The sequence below is a fragment of the Acartia tonsa genome, chromosome 8, assembly GCF_053477335.1.
Source record: "Acartia tonsa isolate MP-2025a chromosome 8, ASM5347733v1, whole genome shotgun sequence".
Taxonomy (NCBI): Eukaryota; Metazoa; Arthropoda; class Copepoda; order Calanoida; family Acartiidae; genus Acartia; species Acartia tonsa.
Window position 1 is genome coordinate 15,987,865 of NC_137267.1, and position 22,041 is coordinate 16,009,905.

At 31.8% G+C, this 22,041-nt stretch overlaps 1 long non-coding RNA gene and 1 other non-coding gene across 2 annotated transcripts in view; both read left to right on the forward strand.

The window, feature by feature from the left end:
- The first annotated feature begins 3,055 nt into the window (after nucleotides 1-3,055).
- LOC145326114 (uncharacterized) overlaps nucleotides 3,056-22,041 on the forward strand; it is a 28,994-nt gene continuing 10,008 nt past the window's right edge. The window contains exons 1-2 of the long non-coding RNA XR_013881752.1: nucleotides 3,056-3,343; nucleotides 15,543-15,595. This is a non-coding gene — a long non-coding RNA (uncharacterized LOC145326114). The remainder of the gene's footprint in view (nucleotides 3,344-15,542; nucleotides 15,596-22,041) is intronic.
- On the forward strand, nucleotides 18,728-18,799 carry TRNAT-UGU (transfer RNA threonine (anticodon UGU)). The gene has a single exon. It is a non-coding gene; the product is annotated as a tRNA-Thr (tRNA).

Below are 22,041 nucleotides of genomic sequence, written 5' to 3' on the forward strand. Positions count from 1 at the left end.
TTTTTTTTAATGGGGTTATTCATCCTTCCTGCTGAGATTTTATAACATCCCCTTCCACCCATTAAAAATGTTTGTGGTGGAGGGGGGGGGGGAAAGGTTAATTTATCTTCTGTACTATTTTTTCGAAGATGCCTTCTAGCTCCCTTCCCTTTGGTCATCGCAGGGTGGGGAGAAGGAATGGGGGAGAAGAGATGGGGGGGGGAAGAGATGGGGGGGGAGAGGTGGGGGGATATAAATGGGAAATAGGGATGGGGGAAGGGATGGGGAAGAAGGGATAAGGACTAGGAGGCCTATAATCAAATAATCCCACCCCTTAAAACGCCCTTATTTAAAATTAGTATATATAATCAAAATGCCCCCCCCTAAAGCAAAGTGCCCCCCCGGGGCACTTTGATTTAGGGGGGGGCAAAATTTTACAAAATCTTCAAAATGCCCCCCCCTAGACAAAGTGCTTCGCACGCCACTGAACATTACTGGTGGATTTAAACTAGCAGTGTCTAAACTTTTTAAGCAATGATTTTGATGTACTAAAGGGGTAATAATTATCAGTTACATTTATTTATTGTCCATTGTCTTATCCCTTAAGATCCATGGATACCTTTAAACCAAATCCCTACCACTCATAATATTAATCTCAATTTTGAGCAGATTTAGTTAGATGAACACAGTGGCAGAAATTAAACGATATGTAAACAATATGAAAATATTTGGTTTCAATATTTAAGAAAATATGGATTATGATTTCCATAAAAGCGAAGCTGAAATGGTCAGACTAAGAAAAAATAATTCAGGGAAGAAAATGTACTAGACTATACATAATTCTCAGTAGCCGATTTTATAAACAAAATATCTCATTTGTTGGCTAAAAAATTAAGATGACTTTTATCAAATCTCTTTAAGGTCGTATAAACTTTTATTCACTAATTTTATTGTAAATGAAGGATAATATTATTTTTGATTATTGGAGTTGTAAATATATCAATGTATCGTACAAAGCCTTGATTCTTAAAATCCTTAGTAAAAAATCAAGTCAAAATGAAAAATAACTTTTGTTCTTAAATTTCTTTTGAGTCGTAGTTGTAAAATTTTAAGTATGGTTTTGAAATCAATTATTATCCGATTACCGATATTATCCGATTATCCGAGTACCGGTTTTCAGCAATAACCAAAAAAAAACATTTATAACATCGTATTAGGGACAAATCGGCCCTTCGTGACTAGCAAATCAAGTTTTAATTTTATATTTTTCAATGCTGTCTATAATACGAAGCGAAAAAATATTCTTATTGTAATACGGTTAATCGTCATAGAAATCAAAAAATAAAATAAAAAACAGTTAGATGATTCTATCATGAATAAAATATAATTTACTTATACTTTTATTTTCATAAACATTTGTGAGAAATAGGAGAAGGGATAAAATAGGGGTGTGGGGGCGGGGATATAGTATAACAAGTATTTTTATGGGGGGAAAAGTGGGTGAGGGAAAAAAGATGTAAAGTTGGTTCTGGGACACACTGTGTGTGTGTTGTCATTTTATTGTGGGGAAAATTTGAATATATGGTCTCTTACTGTTGGTTATCATATTTTGGGACAAGTTGGTTGAATAAATATTAAATTTCCTGCGTCCAAATAAACCAAAATATAGATTTAAAATTAAACATATTGTATTTTTCTCCCCTTTTTGGATTTTTTCTTTCCAGTATGTCTTCAAAATAGTTTAATATCCGCCGTATTCTTTTCTCGGCCATACTGAAAGATCATGTATAGGATCAAATTACAGACAATTTCAACGAAAATTATTATAAAAATCATAAAATTATACCTAATACTATGCGATAAATAGATATTTTTGCATTCACTATATATTTATCTCTTTTTCTTTCTCTTTCTCTATCTATTTCTCCCTATATCATCCAAAGTATTGTAAGTTTAATATTGCTGCGCTACTTATTAACACAAATAATCAAACAGCCATTGAAAAAATCTTCAAATAAATTTTCAAGAAAATCCGCTAATGGTTTTACATCCATTTATTTGTATATTTTCCTAAATTAACATAGCTTTACTGTAAATCTATCTGTCCCATCACATCTACTACCATCCTTAAGCTTATACATGTACATTTATACACAGGGAGGGGGAGGGGCATTGTTTTACGAATGGTACCCAAAGTTGTATAACCACGTTTTCTTATTCATTAGCTCATATTTTTTGGCTCCAAACTAGTAATGTTGAACTTGTCAACCAACAATTTGAATCTACAGAAGATATATTTTTGTTTATCATCAATGGGTATGTACAAAATATATTGTCAATTGTCTTTTCCCTTAATATCCCTGATACGTACATCTGTATGTATAGAGGAAACTAGATATATTCTCGTATTTGACGGGGAGACCTACTACTCAAATGAAGAGGGGAGGGGGGAGTGGAAAATAAAAAAAAGAGAAGGGGAGATTTAATAGTATAGTAGTAAAATAGTGAATCACAGCCCGTGCCATTCAACAATATAGACAAGTTTTCTAAAAGTAAATTTCTTTAATAATTAGAGAAAATATTTAACCAACAACAATTTTGCCAATAATTCAATTCTTTTCAGGCAAGCTTCGTAAAGGTCTTTAAATTTCTTTATTTCTATTTTTAGAGTTGTGTAAGGTATCCCAGAAAATTTTAGCCCACAAATTACTTTTTTGAAATACAAATATAAAAGGCAAGGGGTTTCATCTCCACCTCTAAAGACCAGTGGCAAAATTTGTAATAGTAAATAAATTGGCATTGCTTTATATAAATCTAAATTCATTTTTTTAGACTATTACTTCATGCTATGATCATTTTCTATGCCCACTTCCTCATCCCCCCCCCCTTTCTGTCGGAGAATTGCATAGATTAATAGATAGATATGGGAGGAGGAACGGAGAAGAGATAAAACTCTTGCAACCATATCGGAGGAGACGGAGACATAAAGAGAGAGAGAGAGAGAGAGAGAGAGGGGGGGGGGAGATAGAGATAGAAGGAGAATAATATTGTAACTTGAACAAAATGGTCCGTTTAGTTTTCATTCATCCTTTGCAGAGAAAGGACTCCGAAATTTTTCAAATAATATGACATTTAGTTATAAAAATATACTAAATATAAAAAAGTGAATACAATACATGGTGACATTTAGAATAATTTCTAATATGAACATCAAAGAAATTACATAAAATGTTATTAAAGCTATAAAAAGTGATTGTGTATATAAAAAGCATGGCTTTGAACAGTGAAAGATTGAAACTATTGATAATTTTATTGTCCTGTTGTGTTCAGTCTTATGGCTTCGATAATAATCTCAGCAAAAAAGGTGATTTACTTTTATTGCTTTTTCAAATAGAAGCTTTATTTCTTTCTTTTTCAATTTCTTATAAAGCGTGGTTTAAATTGAAATTGACCGGTTTCTTAAGAAATAAAAAAGGTTTCGATTAATCAATTCAAATGGAAGAGAACAAATACAATTTATATTCATGATTAAGGCAGCTAAAAAAAGAAAAAGGGTTCGAAAATATTTGAGCATTGTCTGTTCTACTAAATAGAAGAAGATAGAATTAGGATTTGAAAAATATGGTACACTGACAAACCTACTACTGGGATAAAGCTACTAAAGGGACAAACGTACTAAGGGACAAAGCTACTAAAGGGACAAACGTACTAAGGGACAAACGTACTAAGGGACAAAGCTACTAAAGGGACAAACGTATATACTTATTTATCTAGTTTATTTATTACATAGGTATAAAAAAAAATATGTTTGAATCAATGTTGTAGCATTATACCCATATTGTACAATGTACATACTTAAATAATTTTTATTTAATTTGTTAATCTAATTGAAAATCGTAGCAATTCTACAATACAAGTATTTTAATAATTTAATTATTTTAAAAATCGTAGCAACGTACAAGTATATCTTAATAATTTGATTATTGGAGTTGAACATTAGCTTACTGAAATGTTCTCTAGCATTGGGAGGTAAAATACCAATTGTTCATAGAGCCAAAGCTAAGTCAAATGATGAAAGTGAGGTCTAGTCAAGGGACAAACTTGATTCAGGTTATATTGACCTTTGAAAATATTTGAAGTATGGGTTCAAAATTGATAACCATAAATTTATAATAAGGTGCGCCCGGGAAATTTTTTTAAAATATGTTGATTAAAAACAATCTTTTTTTAAAAATCATAGCAACGTACAAGTATATCTTAATACTTTAATTATTGGAGTTAAACATTAGCTTACTGAAATGTTCTCTAGCATTGGAAGGTAACATACTAATTGTTCATAGAGCCAAAGCCCGGGAAATTTTGTATAAATATGTTGATTAACAACAATCTTTTTTTAAATTAGTTCAACTACTCTATAATATCCAATATTCGTCTGTTACCTTCTTTTAATACTTTTAGAATAATTGTTGTGTAGATTAATTTACATGAAGAAAAAATAAATTAAAGGCATAGTTGCATGAAGTGCATTTCAGAAAAATATGTGAATGAACAACAATCTTTTTTTAAAATTAGTGCAACTACTCTATAATCCAATATTCGTCTGTTACCTTCTTTTGCTGAGTTTAAAATTATTGTTGTGTAGATTAATTTAACTATAAACATTAATAAAGGGTGTTAAAATAAAAACCAATCGCTTCACTTTTTTCAATATAAAACAAAGCCCAAGCAATGACAATGAAAAAACAATATTGAATTTTGAATCTACTCACCCTTCCAGAGCCCTAGAGCTTAAGACCTAGCCCTTGCAGAGAAATCGTTGTTCCAAAGAATCAACAAAGTCTAAAATTAATAGAAAATTTTTATCATGCTTCAATAATTCTAACATTTTTAAATCTAAAGCATATATATTGAAATAAATGAACAGATAAAATATTAAAAATTTAAAAATTTGCAAATCTGATCAACTTTTGTTCTGAAGATTTTTGTATTTTACGACCGGCAGTTTTGAAAGCGGATATATTTAAAATGCAATATTTTATAAAATTATCTACTTTTTAAAGAAAATTTTATGTTAAGTAAAACATTAGGTATTATAAACTATGTTGGGAAAAAATAAAGCATCCTAGTTGAATTAAAAAAATATCATCTATTGTTATTCGGCATTGCATTACTATTATTGTATCAAACGCTAGTTAAAAGTCAAACTAACATAAATTAACTAAAACCTATTTTTTTGCGGTTACGCCCCTAGAGCATTAAACTTAAATTTTTTTTTGAAGGTGGGTTTCATTATATCCTAGAGGCAACCCTTACCAATAGTTCAAAATTGCCTTAGAGTGACATAAGAGAGGCTTCTTCGTAAAAGATTACTATAGTTCTTCTGCAGTGAGCGAGATCCTTCGTTACACACACACACAGCGAAACATACACACAGACATTCTGTTACTTTTATTCAACTTTTAATGATAAATAATTAAGTAAATTAAACAATGAATAAATTCAAGTTTTCAAACTAAGTACTTAAGTTTAGTAAAAACCTCTAAAAATAGATTTTTGTATAAAATTTCAACTAAATGTTAAAAATATTTAATCAATGTTTAATTTATAAAAGGTGTTTTAAAGTTTATGATTACCATGTTCCTATTTAAATATATCGAGATAAAAGCACAATTAATAAAAGAGGATTCTACGTTATGCTTGATTAGTTATTAACATATCCAGCAAAAGAATTGTTATAAATACTTTATCAAGAGGAAATTGTTCATATACATTATATCGGGAGTATACATTGGACTGTAAATTGTCAAAAGAGGGGAAAATGGGGTGTTTATTACATTTGTCCCCAAAATTTTATAATAATGTTTTTTTATTCGTTGGCTTAACAACGTTGGAAACTTTAGTGAATGTTTATTGGTTTATTAAGTAGAGTGTTCAAATATTTCAACACTTTTTACTTTTTAATCTACAAAAGTGGGAATTTTGTGTATCAATATTGGAGATGTTCATCAATTTATCGGCCATTGTCTTATCCCTTTACATCCCTTGTAAATTGTGCTTATACCCAAAGTTTAGGTATGTTTGATGGGTTGGTATCAACTAGTAATGTCCAAACTTTTCCACCAACAATTTAAATCTACAGAAATGATATATTTAATCATATTTTTTATTGTCCATTGTCTTATTCTCCAAGATCCCCGATAGTATATAACTACATGATGATTTCCTAAAAGCATAAATCTTAATGGTAGAATTGCTCGTTACTAGTTATGTAAATCATTAAGCTTGTATTTATCATTCCTTATTACATATCAATTATGTATATTCTACAATAAATAAGATAAAATACGAAAAAAATAAGAAATTTTTTTTAATGTCGGATTTTTATATTATTTGAAAGAAATTTATGAAGGTCTTTGTATTGGACGGCTGATGAAAGAAAATAGCTTATAACCATCTCAAGATCTATATAAAGCTTCCCTAAAATGAAGAACTCATTAAGTTTAGTAGTTAGCGGAATATGAACAAAACAATAAAACTTTACTTCGTTGCTTAATAGGTTAACAGCTTAAAACTAAAAATTGTTCATTTTAGAAAGCTGTTAGCTTTTTATTGCTACGCTTAAAATAAAAAAGTAATAGAAAGTTTTAGAAAAAAATATTTGCTATAATATAAAAACACTGTAAGAACTAGTAAGCATAATCATTAATGAAAATATATTAATCATAAGCAGTCTCCTAGTCGCATTACTAGATGAAATATCTACATACATACAGTTCTTATTAGCTATGCTTCTCAGCAAGGAAGAGGGACAATGGGCTGTTTATTACACAAGTCCACAAAGTTTTTGATATCGTTTTCTTTTTCGTTGGCTTAACGACTTTGGGGACTTTTAATGAATTTTGATTGGTTGATTTATTAAGTGAGTGTCCAAAGTTTCAACCAATAATTGTAATTTACAGAAGTTGAAAATTTTGTGAATCATCATTAGTGATGCACATCAATCTATCGGCCATAGTCTTATCTCTTTATTTCCCTGTATACTTCTATACAAATGTTTCTTATTATGATATAGATAATGTAAAACATTATGAAAAATTGTTTTTATCAAGTATATGGAATTTACATTCAAGGATGTCTTTTTGGTTTATGGTTTTAATTATTTTTAAGGCACTTTCCCCCCTTTTTAAAAGTGTTTAGGTCCTTAAAACTAAACTGTAAGAAGTAGAAACTTAAAAGCTAGAAAATAAAGTTCGTTTAAAGAAACCTTTATATCATTCTATAGTTTTAAACATCCTTATATAAACGTGACAGAATGTATGTGTGTGTATGTGTTTGTTTGTGTGAGTCGGTCTGTAGGATCTTGCTAACCGCTGAACCTATATGGTTCACCTTTACCATTAAGCTTCTCATAGGTCAAAGCAAGGTTTATAACTTCCAAGAGAAATTGCCTCTCAAAAACTAAAATTTAAAATGACTGTGTGTCAACTCCCGCCTCACGCCACCTAGCCTAGAATAAGATATATAAAAATAATGTTATGTTTTATATTGTAAAATTTAGCTGTATCATTATTAATATTAAACTTGGAACCCTGCAGATATAATAGTATCATTTATCTAGTTAAACCAGGGATTTAAAGGGATTAAACAAAGGCCGATACATTGATGTACATCCCCAATGATGATAAAAATTACCCCTTCTGAAGATTACAAATTAGTGGTTGAAACATTTTGACACTCATCTAAATGAACAAACCAATTTAAAATTTTAAAAAGTCTCAAGAGTTGTAAAGCCAACGAATTATATAACGTTATTGTAAAACTTTGGGAACTAGTATAATAAACAGCCCAATGTCCTCTTCCTTCCAGTATCTAAACACAGAACACGGCGCCCATATTTTATGTTTTCTTCTTTCATAAAAACAAGGATCTCAACATCAACAAAAGAGAAGCACACATTTATTAATTAGACAAACAAACATTACTTGTTATTAGGAATCATCACATCGCCTATCAACAGTATAGGGATAAAAGTTTTATTTTATAAGAGAGCATTAGGCTGTAAACACTGGTCCCCAAAGTTTTAAGAATATGTTCTCTCATTCGTTTAATTAAGAACTTGATTAGGTTACAAACTAGCAGAGTCCAAGGTCTTTTTTTTGTACATAAGGGGTAATTTTGTTTCTCATAGTTGGGAATGTCAATAAATTTTTCATTCATTGTCTTATACCTGGCATGGTGTAACTGCAATTATCTTTACAACTTTTCTTTTTATAAGAAAATAAAGTCATTTTTATGCACTCTACACTTATTTGCACTGGAACACACACACAAATCACACACACACACACACTTACTGCTATTTTGATTCATGTGCACATCTAATCTTTAAAAATTGAGTAGATACAATAGACTCTGTTGAATCAGGAAACTTTAGTTTAACATTTTTAAAATTTATTTGCCTAAAATTAACATCGACATCAAGCCCAACTTTAAGTACTAGTATAGAAAATCTACCATTTATATAAGGATCTTAAGGAATAAGCTGATATCGATAGTTTGATGTATATCCTTCAATATGACAATTAAAATTACTGCTTCTAAAATTAATAGCGGAAATTCTTGAACACTAAAGATATTTAAACTCTAATTGAGTCTTAACAAAAATACCAAAAGTTTTTAATTCAACAAATTGGAGACCAAAGGTAATTGCTGAGAAACTTTACTGTGATCAGTAGGATATTCTTGATAGACAAACAGACATCTTTATACTTTATATTAAAGCTAAATTAAACATCCAAAACCTCTATAAATAAGTCTAATATCCATCATTTTTGAGAGAAAATATAAATCCTTGAGTGTGCAGCAAAGGGCCTTGATAAATAGGCGCAATACACAAATATAAGTGATCATGTATGTCAAGAAAAAATAATTTAAATTGACCTAGGGATGTTATATTCGTCCTATTGATTTAAAACTTTGTATGAGATTATTGGAAGATGTAGTATCTCTATAATCAATAAGTTAAAAAATTAAATGTTTTAATTCCTAGGAGATTAGTCATGATTCTATAGGCGTAGGATTAATTTAACAAAGCATTTTGGGCACTTTTAAGATTTGCTAGCATCTATCCTATTGGTGCTTTGCACTTAAAGAGTTGGGTTTTAGTTAAATAGTCTTAAACCATATTATATCATTTATGAAGCAACTTAGAAAAGAGAACTTTTGCTTCTAAAAAAATCCTTAGATACGGCTTCGATATTGAAAAATGTAATAAATCCATCCAGCTTTTATGGATGATGTCATCCTTGTTTGATAGAATGTACTTTTTTCCATTTATTCTTGGTTGAGAAGAGATATTACTTGAGCTATAAAAATAAATGTTATCATAGAAAAGTTTCACTACATACTTGCACAAACTTTTTAACACAGTTTTTTTAGTGTGGTTTTTTTTCGTAGATGGATGGATGGGTGATTTTTTCGATACCTCTATGTCTTATTGTACTATAAAATATCGATAAGTGAAGCCAAGTAGTTGTCATAAACCCTTGCATTTGCTTTGCTATAGAATACCAACATGTTAATATAAATAACAGTTAAACAGACTTACAAAAAGAAACCGTGAGTTATTGAAATTATACAAGGGATTCTTTACTCGAAATTTCAGTAAACTATGAACAAAATAGAAAAATAAATTGCTCATCATTCCAATAATGTCATGTACCAATAGACTGATGAACAAATAAAGTTTTAGAATTTGTTGTCATTAGTTCAGGGAATCTTCATTAGCATGTTTAGAAACAGTCGTTGCAAATTAGTTTTCCTTCTTAAAAAAGCAATATTCAAGCATACCATTTGGTCAGACAGACAGACATTTAAAATCAAAGAGTAGCTTTGTTATTAAAATTTAGCATGTATGAAATAACGATCAATGTTTAACACCTTTTTTATGGTGTCAGCATTATTGATTTTCTCTAGTGTCATACAATATTTAGTTAAAATTACTTTAATCAACCACTGGGCCACTACTAACCCCCTCTCTTTTATTTATAATCAAAAGCGAATTGGGGGGAAGGGGTGGGGCCATGCATGTGTGTGTAAATGTGTGTAATTGCGATGAAGTTTACTGTGTGTGTTATGATTTGCAGGTCGACAGACAATAAAGTTAAAATGAAATTGTAGATTCGCAACTAGCAGTGGTTTTAGGAAATGAAACGCAGTTTTTGATCTACAATATGGTAGAAATAGAGCCAAAATTACACATTCCCGTAATTCTTCCCAAGAAGGAACGGTCCAGATTTTTTTCTTCATTTTTCGGCACTTTATATATTAAGAGATCTCAACCTTTTTCAAAATTGCTTTTGCCTTCCCGAGACCAGTGCTAATATAATTATTTGTCGTGAGAAGAGAGAGAGAGAGAGAGAGAGAGAGAGAGAGAGAGAGAGAGAGACAGAGAGAGACAGAGAGAGAGAGAGAGAGAGAGAGAGAGAGAGAGAGAGAGAGAGAGAGAGAGAGAGAGAAGAGAGAGAGAGAGAGAGAGAGAGAGAGAGAGAGAGAGAGAGAGAGAGAGAGAGAGAGAGAGAGAGAGAGAGAGAGAGAGGAAGAGGGGGGGGTTTCTTTTTGGTCCCTTCGCAATAGTAGTAATTTTGCCAATATTTGCAATATGTCATGCTTTATATTTCATAAAAAAATATAATCGATAAGTTTAATTATACAATTATTTTAGTAAGGGTGCTTTATGTCAAATTTAAGGATATGCAAACAAATTTTAAAAAAATTTTCAAATTGAGGTAGGGTTGGTTTTCTACTGTATAACAAAATAGAACATTGTCTGTCTGTCCGTCAGCCAGTCTGTTAACAAAATGTCATAAACCCTTTTTGTGGTGAAAACACTAAAGCATTAGATTTTCAGTATTAACATTAATTTTTAAATTGTAGTAGAAATTCTCATGGTCTTTTTTACAGTATCTAACTTTTTGACTTTCAGTAATGTTGTCATCCTTGTTATTTTTTTTAAACGCGGATTCACGTCAGCAAAAAGTTAAAAGATTATAAAACCTTAAAAACACAAAAACAATTCATGAAAGAAATAGGTATACTACCCTAGAGGCCAATCAGAGAAATAATTTCGGTCCAACATAAAAGAGAGTTTAATTGTTTTAGAATATAGAATTTCTCAAAAGTAATAAACTGTTAATAGGTGCCCTTTCCTACCAAATTGTGTACACTGTTTAAACCAATAATGTGACCTGATTGTTGCTACACTATGTTCCATTTGGTTCAATCAAGGAATTGATCATCTAGACTTCCTACATTCAGTAAATAAAATTAAGCAGTTATTGTATGGTTTCTAATCTTGTAAAACATTGGGATTATTTTGATTATTTCAGACATGCTCGTCTATCATTTTCAGGGAAGGAGGGGACATTAGACTTAAAATTATACTGAAAGTCTGTTATAAGTTGGCATATGAACTCTGGTCACTTTTATTGAATCATGATTGATTAGTTAAAGCTAGTAGTGTCCAAACTTTGTAACCAATAATCTAAATCATCACAGGGGTAAATTAATTTATCATCAGAGAAATACATTAATTTATCAGTTATTTTCTAATGTTTTATTTGTTTTATATCTATGATCTACGTAACTTAATTAATCATTTTTATGAGATACACTTTCCTCTACGTAAATTTACGTTGTTTACTTTTTCTAGGGAACAATTAAGTTCTTCAAAAATATTTTAACATAAAATTATTTTTAGTATGTGTTAAAAATAGAATACTTAAAAAACAAGAATAAATCAAATGGTAGCAAATATTATTTTATAAACCAATTTACAATCTTAAAAAAAAACTTCCAACAGGATCTGTGTGTATCTTAACCGAATGATATCTCTGTCCACTGGTCCGATATGGTTCTCCTATACAATTTAGCTTCACATAGATTATGGGGAGATAATAACTATTTTGGGAGAGGGTACCACCACCATCCCAAGAGAAATTTCCTTAGAATAGAAATACCAAAAATATGGAGACCGAGAAGAACATTTTATACTAAATCCCACTAGTTATCGAAATCTAAATCTCGTTGCGAATGTCTAGAATTTGTTTTCATATTTGTTTGCAGTAGGTATTTGTATAATCATGGTTGTTGTCATTCTTGTAAGAAAACATAAATACATGGGAAATATTGAACATATACATATATTATAACCATTTATGTCTGAAACAGGATAGGTATTAAGATATTTGATTTAAGTTTTCTTTTTAAAACTAAAATTAAAAATTGAAGGGGGGGGGGTCGAATTCCCTCCCCACCCTGCTCCATCTTAAATATCCCATAAAGACCTCTAGGGGCGTAGCCTTCCAAGATAAATCACGCCATAAAATGCCTTTTTTACATTATACTTTTAAATCTAAAATAAAAAGTGTATGGCCCCCTCATTCAATTGCTCTTGGCCTCTATGGGTATAATAGCCGCTCATATATTGGTGAATACACATCCATATCCTTGAACATGCATGACATAAATAAATACACATATTCATATATAATATTATGAAAGCACTTGATATAATGAGAAAAGTATAACAACAACAATATATTCATAACTAACAACCATACTTATTCTAGTGCTTCTTTATTCAGAACATATTTAGGTTTTTTTAAAGCGAAGCTGTTCTCAATCCATATCTACAAATTGTTTCATGTACACATCTGTACATGAAACAATTTGAAATGCAAAATAAACTTAATATTGATCTAATACTTGCGAGTTGGTAATTAATTGTAAAATTCTTAGGTATTCAAAAGTAACAGTATCTTTATCTGTCTGTCTGTACCGAAGAATCTCGGCAACCACTGAAACTATATGATTTTCCTTAACAATGAAGGCTCTCTTAGGTCCTAGGAAGTTTTAAATCTATTTTTGGGAAAGGTACCACAACCGTTCCAAGATAAATCCTCCTCCTTCCTCCAAGTGCCCCTAGAGGTTTCTAGGGGCGTAACCGCTATTGGTTTGCTATTTATTAGACTGTAAATTATATAATTGTTGGGTTTTAACTAGCAATTTCCAGACTGTTTAAAAATAATGTGAAAATACAAGAAGGTTATTTTAGTTAATCGTCGACTTTTAGCATCAATGCTTTTTAAAGCTTTGACGATGTTGTAATATCATATAGCTGAAGAATACATTAAAATTTTTAACACAGAAACCAAGAAAATATCATAAAATTGAAAAAAAATATGAACAATTATAGTTTGTGAAAAGTTGGGTAAACTGCATTTCCACATTAAAACTGGTTTATTCAGGGACTTTAAGGAATCAGACAATGGGAGATAAATTGAAATTCATTATTTTTCATAATAAAAAAATATCCTTTTTGAAGTGTGGAGTTGTTGTTGGAACACCGCTAGTTTGTATAACCCAATTGGCAAAACAAAAAATCGTATTTGTGATAGATTTAATGCCCATAACAGTTCCATTAAACCAAATTCAACTAAAGCTGTAGGTATTCATTTTTCTTCTAATGGACACCAGCCCAATGATTTTCAAATGGTGCCATTAGAGCAAGTGCAGAGTAATGACCCTTGGATTTTGTTATCTAGAGAAAAATATTATATTCGTAAATTTGACCCTGTATTAAATATTAGAATGTAAAATGCAGTTGCAATGTTTTTAAAAAAATGAAAATAACAACCACACCACAATCCCCTCTTGCTACGCCCATTCAAAATCTTCAACCCTTTCTTTCAGCTGTTTTTTTGTTTGTATTGAAATGGTCTGCTGTTAGACCATAAATAGATATGTAGCGGGAGTGGAAATATGTTTAAAATGTCAAAAAAGTTTATAGGTATGTGTTTTTATTAATATGAATTATGAAAATTTAATTTTAACAGCATTTCTAATTACATAACCTTTTATAAAGATGCGATGCATCTCTACAATTCTTCAAATCAAAAAGAAAAAATGAAACGTTAAATATCTTATTCAGATTCTTCAAAAATAGACTTTTTGTATGTATTATTTACTGATTTGTGTTTTTTTTCCTTTACAGGACGATTGAGAATGATAACCTTAGTTATTGAAATATATATATGGCCTGTACAAAGATGTTAGTTTGATAAAGTAGTCTTGGGTTGAGATGGATCAATAGCTTTTAAAACTAACCCAATCAAGATTTGATTACAACTACGACCATTTTTCTATAATATCATATAGTCAGCATAAAGATTTTTAACATTTTGTCAAATTGCATGTAGACGATTTTTGACAAGGTTTTTGAGAAAGTCGTAGAACACCAGAAAGTTAGTAAGGCCTAGCCTACACCATATAGTCCAGGGAGGGAGGGGGTAGTGGACTCTAAATTATACTGGTCCACAAAGTTCTCTCCATTTTTTTGGCTTAAAAACTCTGGGTTCTTTTAATAAGTCTTGATTAATTTGATGAAATTAGTATTGTTCAAAATCTTTCTTCTAATAAATTTAATCTACAAAAGGTGAAATTTTGATTATTATCATTGGGGATGTACATAAATTTATCGTCCATTGTCGTATCCCTGATATTTTCAATACTTCCATACACAGCAAAACTTTCTGCCCTTCATATAATTCAAGATTTCAGGGTAACTTGGAACAGAGACAGGTTTTCGGCTATTTTAATTAATTTCCCATTTCCAAACTCCAGACTGGGCTTGTTATAAATTCTGGTGTCATAACTGATAAGTCAATAAACTATATTTTGTTTGTGCATCACCTTTTGATGATAAACAAAATTACCCTTTCTGGATGAAAAGTTTGCACAACGATAGTTTGTTATTTTTAGTACCCATAATAATTAGGCCAACGAATGAGAGAACGTGTTAATAGAACTTTGGGTACTAGTATCATTTACAGTTATTCCCGAATAATATTAAAAGAATAAACAATTGAGAAAATTTGAATATATATCTCCGTTTCTCTTGGAAATAGAAATGATTAATTAATCTTACACTTACATACACAAACAAACACATATACACACACACACACACACACAAACACATACACATACACACATATACACACAGACATACACAAATACTTGAATGATAAATTATTCAGTATTTTTATACATCTCTAGAAAATTTTCCAAGATATATGCATACCATTTTGGAAAATTTTATACTGGCATTTTAGTATTTCTAGGAATATAAACAAGTTATATAGTTGGTTATAATCAGAGAGGAGATGTTTATTACACTATTCCCTAAAGTTTTTCTTATTCGTTGCCTAAAAAACTTTGGGAACTTTCATTGCATTTTGAGTTGTTTCATTGAGCTCAGTGTCCAAACGTTTCAACCACTAAATTTAGTCTACAAAAGTAGATCTAAAGTAGTAAGTTTTTCATTTATGTCCGTTAAAATCTCGCTGACTGATTCGGTTCAGTTCCTGATTTCAGAAAATTTTATAAAATTCTTGAGCTGCTTTTTAACCCTTGGGGCCTAACGGATAATTGTGCAGCCGCTAGTGTAATTATAGGGTTGTAACAAAATTGCATTATGATTTTAATCTTTTCTTTATTTTCAGATTTTGGCGCGGTGAAGGATGATGTGCAACCAATCTTTGTACAACACCCAGAGGTAATAAACAACTCATGAACCTAAAGGGATGAGACAATGGTCGATGAATTGAAGCACATCCCCAATGATGTAACACAAAATTATCCCTTCTGTAGATTAAAATAAGTCGTTGAAACGCTTTAACACTAAGCTTTATGAATCAACCAATTTAAAGTCACTAAAGTCCCCAAAGTTGTTAATTAAGCCAACGAATAAGAAAAAGTTATTATAAAATTTTGGGGACTAGTGTAATAAACAGCCCATTGTCCCATATCTCTCCGTAAAGAAAAACGAGGTTAGGGCAATGAACGATAAATTAGTATCTTCATTTATATATGTATGCAGAACTCCAATTTTGGTCAGGTAGAAACTTGGGACTGTAAATAACTGGATCCCAAAGTTGATAAATTCGCTATGCTATTCGTTAAACGTTATAGTCAATGATTTCAAGGTTTTCCAGCAATAATGTTCAATTCCCTCACTGAAAAAATGAAAACTAAAATTTTACTATTTGAGAAAGATTTGGAATTTTTAACAATGTTTTGATAATAGCAACCTCATATAATATTCAATTAATGATTACTATTCCAAGAGGGAAAAAGAAAAGTTGAAGAGATAGATAGATACAGTAGAATGTTGATTCAATAATAGATAGATAAAAATGCTGATAGATAAGTAGATAGATTGATAGATAGTTAAGTTGATTTATATGTAGATAAATTGGTTTATACATGAACATGAACAAGAAGGCTAGCTAATATAAATAGATATATGTTGATAGATGATATAGATTGATAAGTAGGAAGATAGATAGACAGATAAGTTGATTGATAGATATATAAGTAGGTTGATATATAGATAAGAAGGCCAATAAAAACATATATAAGTATATTGGTAGATAGTTATGAGAAGTTAAGTGGGTTGATTGACAGATAAATTTGTAAAAGTAGAGAATTAAGAGATTGATCGAGGAAAAATTAGTTTGATAGATTTATAGGAAGTTTATACCTAAATAGTTTGATAGATAAATAGATAGTGAAAGAAAGAAATAGTAAAAATATCAAGAATTAAAAAGATACCACACCCCAACTAAATTTTATAAAGAAAGTTTTAATAATCTAAAAAAGTTCAATAATTGGAGATAAAAAAATACGATTATGTCCAATTTTGTTTACCAATTGAGCATACTTGAAACATAAAGATTTTTATAGTGCTTATAAAAATGCCTACCAGTGGTCAATTAAATATATACTGGCCTAATTACTTAGTATCATAACTCAAAAGCAGGAGATATTTGGGTGCAATTTATACTGGTACACAACCTCTAATGTTCGCTATAAAACTTACTATTACTATTAGTTAATAATAATTGGATATTCAAACTAGCAGTGTCAAAACATTTACACCAATAATTTTAATTGTAAGAGAGAGTAATCATTATTGTAGAATTAGATTTACAATCAATTTATCGTCCATTGCTTAATCCCTGTTGAGGAGAGGTGTGATATAGTTTGTATTGGTATTAAATTGAGGGGAAAAATAGGACAGAAAACAAACACTAACAGAATATATAATCAATTTACTCACCTAGGGGTGAATACTATCAGGGTTCGGAAGCCGCAGCCGCAGCCTCAGCCTCAGCCACCATCAGCCGCGCGGCTTACGAGAAGCCTCAAAATCAGCCGCGCGGCTTCCTCAGCCACCCAATAAGCCTCAGCCTTAGTCGCAGCCGCGCGGCTTAAAGAAAACATAAGCCACTGTAAGCCTCAGCCGCATTCAGCCACTGTAAGCCTCAGCCACTGTAAGCCTCAGCCACAAAACTCCAATTCAGCCACATTAAGCCTCAGCCGCACTAAGCCTCATTCAGCCAACGCCCCTCTAAGCCTCAGCCGCAATTAGCCGCGCGGCTTATAGTTGGGGAAGCCTCAGCCACACTCAGCCGCGCGGCTGTTAATAATTTGAAGCCGCAGCCGCACTCAGCCGCGCGGCTTCAAGAAAGCCTCAGCCGCAGCTGCAAAGTTATGATTATGCCGCAGCCGCAGCCGCGCGGCTTGATATTTGTAAGCCGCAGCCTCAGCCGCAGCTTAATTTTTTAAATTCAGCCGCAGCTTTGACACAGCCGCGCGGCTGAGATATTGTAAGCCCCAGCCGCAGCCGCAGGTGCTAAATTAGTACAAGCCTCAGCCGTCAATTCAGCCGCGGGGCTTAATTTTCATTTAATTTTGTCTGTCTGAAGCTTAAGATCTCAGCAACCACTGAACTGACAATGTTGTCCTTCTCAGGAATCCTTTTACTACAGTAACAGGATGTCTATGTGTCTGTGTATCTGTGTGTCTGTACCGAAGGATCTCTCTAACCGCTGAATCGATCGGGTTCTCCTTAACAGGGTAGCTTCTCATAGGTCCTGGGAAGGTTTATAACTATTTTTTTGGGGGTGGGACACCCCCAACCCCCCCAAAAAATTAAAAATCCCCCCCCCTCAAATAAAGAAAAAAAATTTTAAATTTTTTAAATTTAAATTAAAAATGAGGGGGGAGGCCCCCCCCCCTAAAAAAAAAAATTCCCCCCCCCAAAAAAAAAATTTTTGTTTACTTTTCTTTAAAAATTTAAAATAAGAAATTGGGTTATTAAATTTGACTCTCTCTCTTCCTCAAGTGCCCCCTAGAGGCCTCTAGGGGCGTAGCCGCTAGTTATATATATATTGACATTGGATGGTTTTGAGCTAATTTTGGGGTGGGGGTCAGACATTTCCATCGCCCAAAAATAATTTTTTTAAATGTTATACTTTTAAATTTTTTTATATTCTTTTATAAAAATTTTATCTTAAGTTTTTTTTAAAATTACAACATAGAAACTACCATCTCGAACAACTACAAAAAGTTTGAACCTGTAATGTAAGAGCTCCAGTAGCGCAATCAGTTAGCGCACGGTTCTTCTACACTGTTATGCCGGGGTTATAAGTTCGAATTTCACCAGGAGCAATATGTTTTTGAACGTTGATACTTATGAATATTATTGAATACTATTTATAGGGTAACTGCCCTACTGACGTTTGCCTAATTTTATTGTTTTTAAAAGATACAAATTTTTCAGAATTTACTTAATATTTACTATGAATTTGTATTATCTTAAATTTTTTTTCTTGTACAAGTGGCCTATTTAGCTCAATGGTAGAGCACTCGTCTTGTAAACTAGGGACCGTGAGTTCAAACCTCACAGGGGGCAATCAATTTTTGTGATACTCAAGTTATATAGTAGCTTCTCTATTATTTTTCCGTTTAGGTACGCAATACTTGTTATATATAATTAAGCTTCTCCTACTTAGATATTTCTTCAATTTTAAATGTATTTAATACGTTGTGGTTGATGAGAGACACTGAAAAAGTTATGCAAAAAAAAAGATTTGTATGGAGAGTTATTTTGTCTGTAGATTAAGAATTCGATAACTACTGAACTAATGAAAACTTTTTAAATTGCCTTTTCCAAGTTTTTGAATTTTTTAAAAAACTAAAATTAAAACTGGTGGGTGCTCAACCAAACTCCCCCCTATTTTCCCATAAAAAAAATAATAAAAGTCACCCTTCATCCCCCCAAATTTTTTTTTCTTCTGGGATTCGAACCCGGATGATAGATGGTTCAAAGCTGTTACCGTACCAAAAAGCTATCAGAGCTCCAATATTTCAAAATGAAAATTTGTCTTATTTTTAGATCATTAAGTATTATGATGTCTGTTTGTCTGTCTTTATGTTTGTACTACAGGATCTCGCTAACTACTAAACCGATATGGTGCTCCTATTCAGGGTAGTTTCTTATAGGTACTGGGAAGGTTTACAACTATTTTGGGGGAGGGTACCATCACACTACCAGAAAAAAATTGCCTTAGAAAAAAAATTAAACATCACCCCAAAATTAAAAATGGGATTTACACGCCCTGGCCCTCCCCACCCAATAAAAATCACCCTACCCCCCAAAAAATTATTTTAATTCAGTTCTTCTTTTTCCAGTACCTATTGTTTAGTATTTTTTGTAATAACTTCATAATTACATTGTCATTAAGATTATGTGACATAAAAAGTTAGTCATAAAAATTATACCCATGAATAATTGTAATAAAAAGCACTTTTGTAAAAAAACATTTTTCATAAGAGGTAAGTTTTTATGACAAATACATTTATTGCAAGTGTACATATGATAAGCATTTTAAAGACGATTATTTTTAAGACAAATTTAACCTGCGTACCATGGCTCAACATGTAGCGCATCTGCTTGTCATCATGGAGGTAATAGGTTCAAATCTTGGCCAGACACTGCGTGAAAACTGAAGACGTTAAATGGTTCCTACTGCAGCTATGCCAGGTATGCAACATGTAAAGTTAGAGTATGAGGATTTCCTTGGCTCGTAAACAGGCGTAACTCATTACCATAGGACTTTCTGGCAGGTAGTTGGTTGCTGGATAGATGTCACTTAAATTGGAAAGAATTGGTTCCCCTTAATTATCCAAGGTTCAACAAGAAGCGCATCTGCTTGTCATCAGGGAGGTAATAGGTTCGAATCTCGGCCAGACACTGCGTTATAACTGAAGACATTAAATGGTTCCTACTGCTGCTATGGCAGGTGTGCAACATGTAAAGTTAGAGTAGGAGGATTTCCTTGGCTCATAAACAGGCGTAACTCATTACCATAAAACTTTCAGGCAGGTAGTTCAATAAAAAAAGTTGGTTGCTGGATAGATGTCACTTAAACTAATACAGAAAAGGAAAGAATTGGTTCCCCAAGGTTCAACAAGTAGCGCATCTGCTTGTCATCAGGGATGAAATAGGTTCGAATCTCGCGCAGACACTGCGTTATAACTGAAGACATTAAATGGTTCCTAGGTGCTTGGTGTGCAACATGAACAGGCGCAAAGGAAAGATATAATTCCCCTTAGTTATCCAGGGTTGTTGGACCTTGAGTTAATGTCATAGAAACCCTCGACCGTGGCTCAACATGTAGCGCATCGGCTCGTCGTCTGGGAGTTGATAGGCTTTGTACTGCATCATAACTAAAGATGTTGAAATAAATTCCTACTGCTAAAAAACTTGTATAAAACTTTGGGTACCAGTATAAAACTTTAGGTATCAGAATAAATTTTTGTCTATTAGTATAAAACTTTGGGTACCAGTATAAAACTTTGGGTACCAGAATAAATTTTTGGCTATTAGTATAAAATTTTGGGTACCAGTATAAAACTTTGGGTACCAGTATAAAACTTTGGGTACCAATATAAAATTTGGGTACCAGTATAAAACTTTGGGTACTCGTATAAAACTTAAGGTACCAGTATAAAACTTTGGGTACCAATATTAAAACAAAATTTTAGGTATTAGTATAAAATTTTGGGTACCAGTATAAAACTTTGGGTACCAGTATAAAACTTTGGGTACCAGTATAAAACTTTGGGTACCAGTATAAAATTTGGGTACCAGTATAAAATTTGGGTAACTGTATAAAACTTTGGGTACCAGTATAAAACTTTGGGTACCAGTATAAAATTTGGGTACCTGTATAAAACTTTGGGTACCAGTAAAAAACTTTGGGTACCAGTATAAATTTTTAGTACCAGTATAAAACTTTTGGTACCAGTATAAAACTTTGGGTACCAGTATAAAACTTTGGGTTCTAGTATAAAACTTTGGGTACCAGTAAAAAACTTTGGGTACCAGTATACATTTTTAGTACCAGTATAAAACTTTGGGTACCAGTTTAAAACTTTGGGTACCAGTATAAAACTTTGGGTACCAGTATAAAATTTGAGTACTAGTCTAAAACTTTGGGTACCTGTATAAAAACTTTGGGTACCAGTATAAAACTTTGAGTACTAGTATAAAACTTTGGGTACTAGAATAAAACTTTGGATACCAGAATAAAATTTGAGTACTAGTATATAATTTTGGGTACTAGTATAAAACTTTGGGTACCAGTATAAAACTTTGGGTACCAGTATAAAATTTTGGGTACCAGTATAAAACTTTGGGTACCAGTATAAAACTTTGGGTACCAGAATAAAACTTTGGGTACCAGTATAAAATTTTGGGTACCAGTAAAATTTGGGTACCAGTATAAAACTTTGTGTACCAGTCTAAAACTTTGGTTACCAGTAAAATTTGGGTACCAGTATAAAACTTTGGGTTCTAGTCTAAAACTTTGGGTACCATTATAAAACTTTGGGTACCAGACTAAAACTTTGGGTACCAGTATAAAACTTTGAGTACCAGTATAAAACTTTGGGTACCAGTATAAAACTTTGGGTACCAGTATAAAATTTTGGGTACCAGTATAAAACTTTGGGTACCAGTATAAAACTTTGGGTACCAGAATAAAACTTTGGGTACCAGTATAAAATTTTGGGTACCAGTAAAATTTGGGTACCAGTATAAAACTATGGTTACCAGTAAAATTTGGGTACCAGTATAAAACTTTGGGTTCT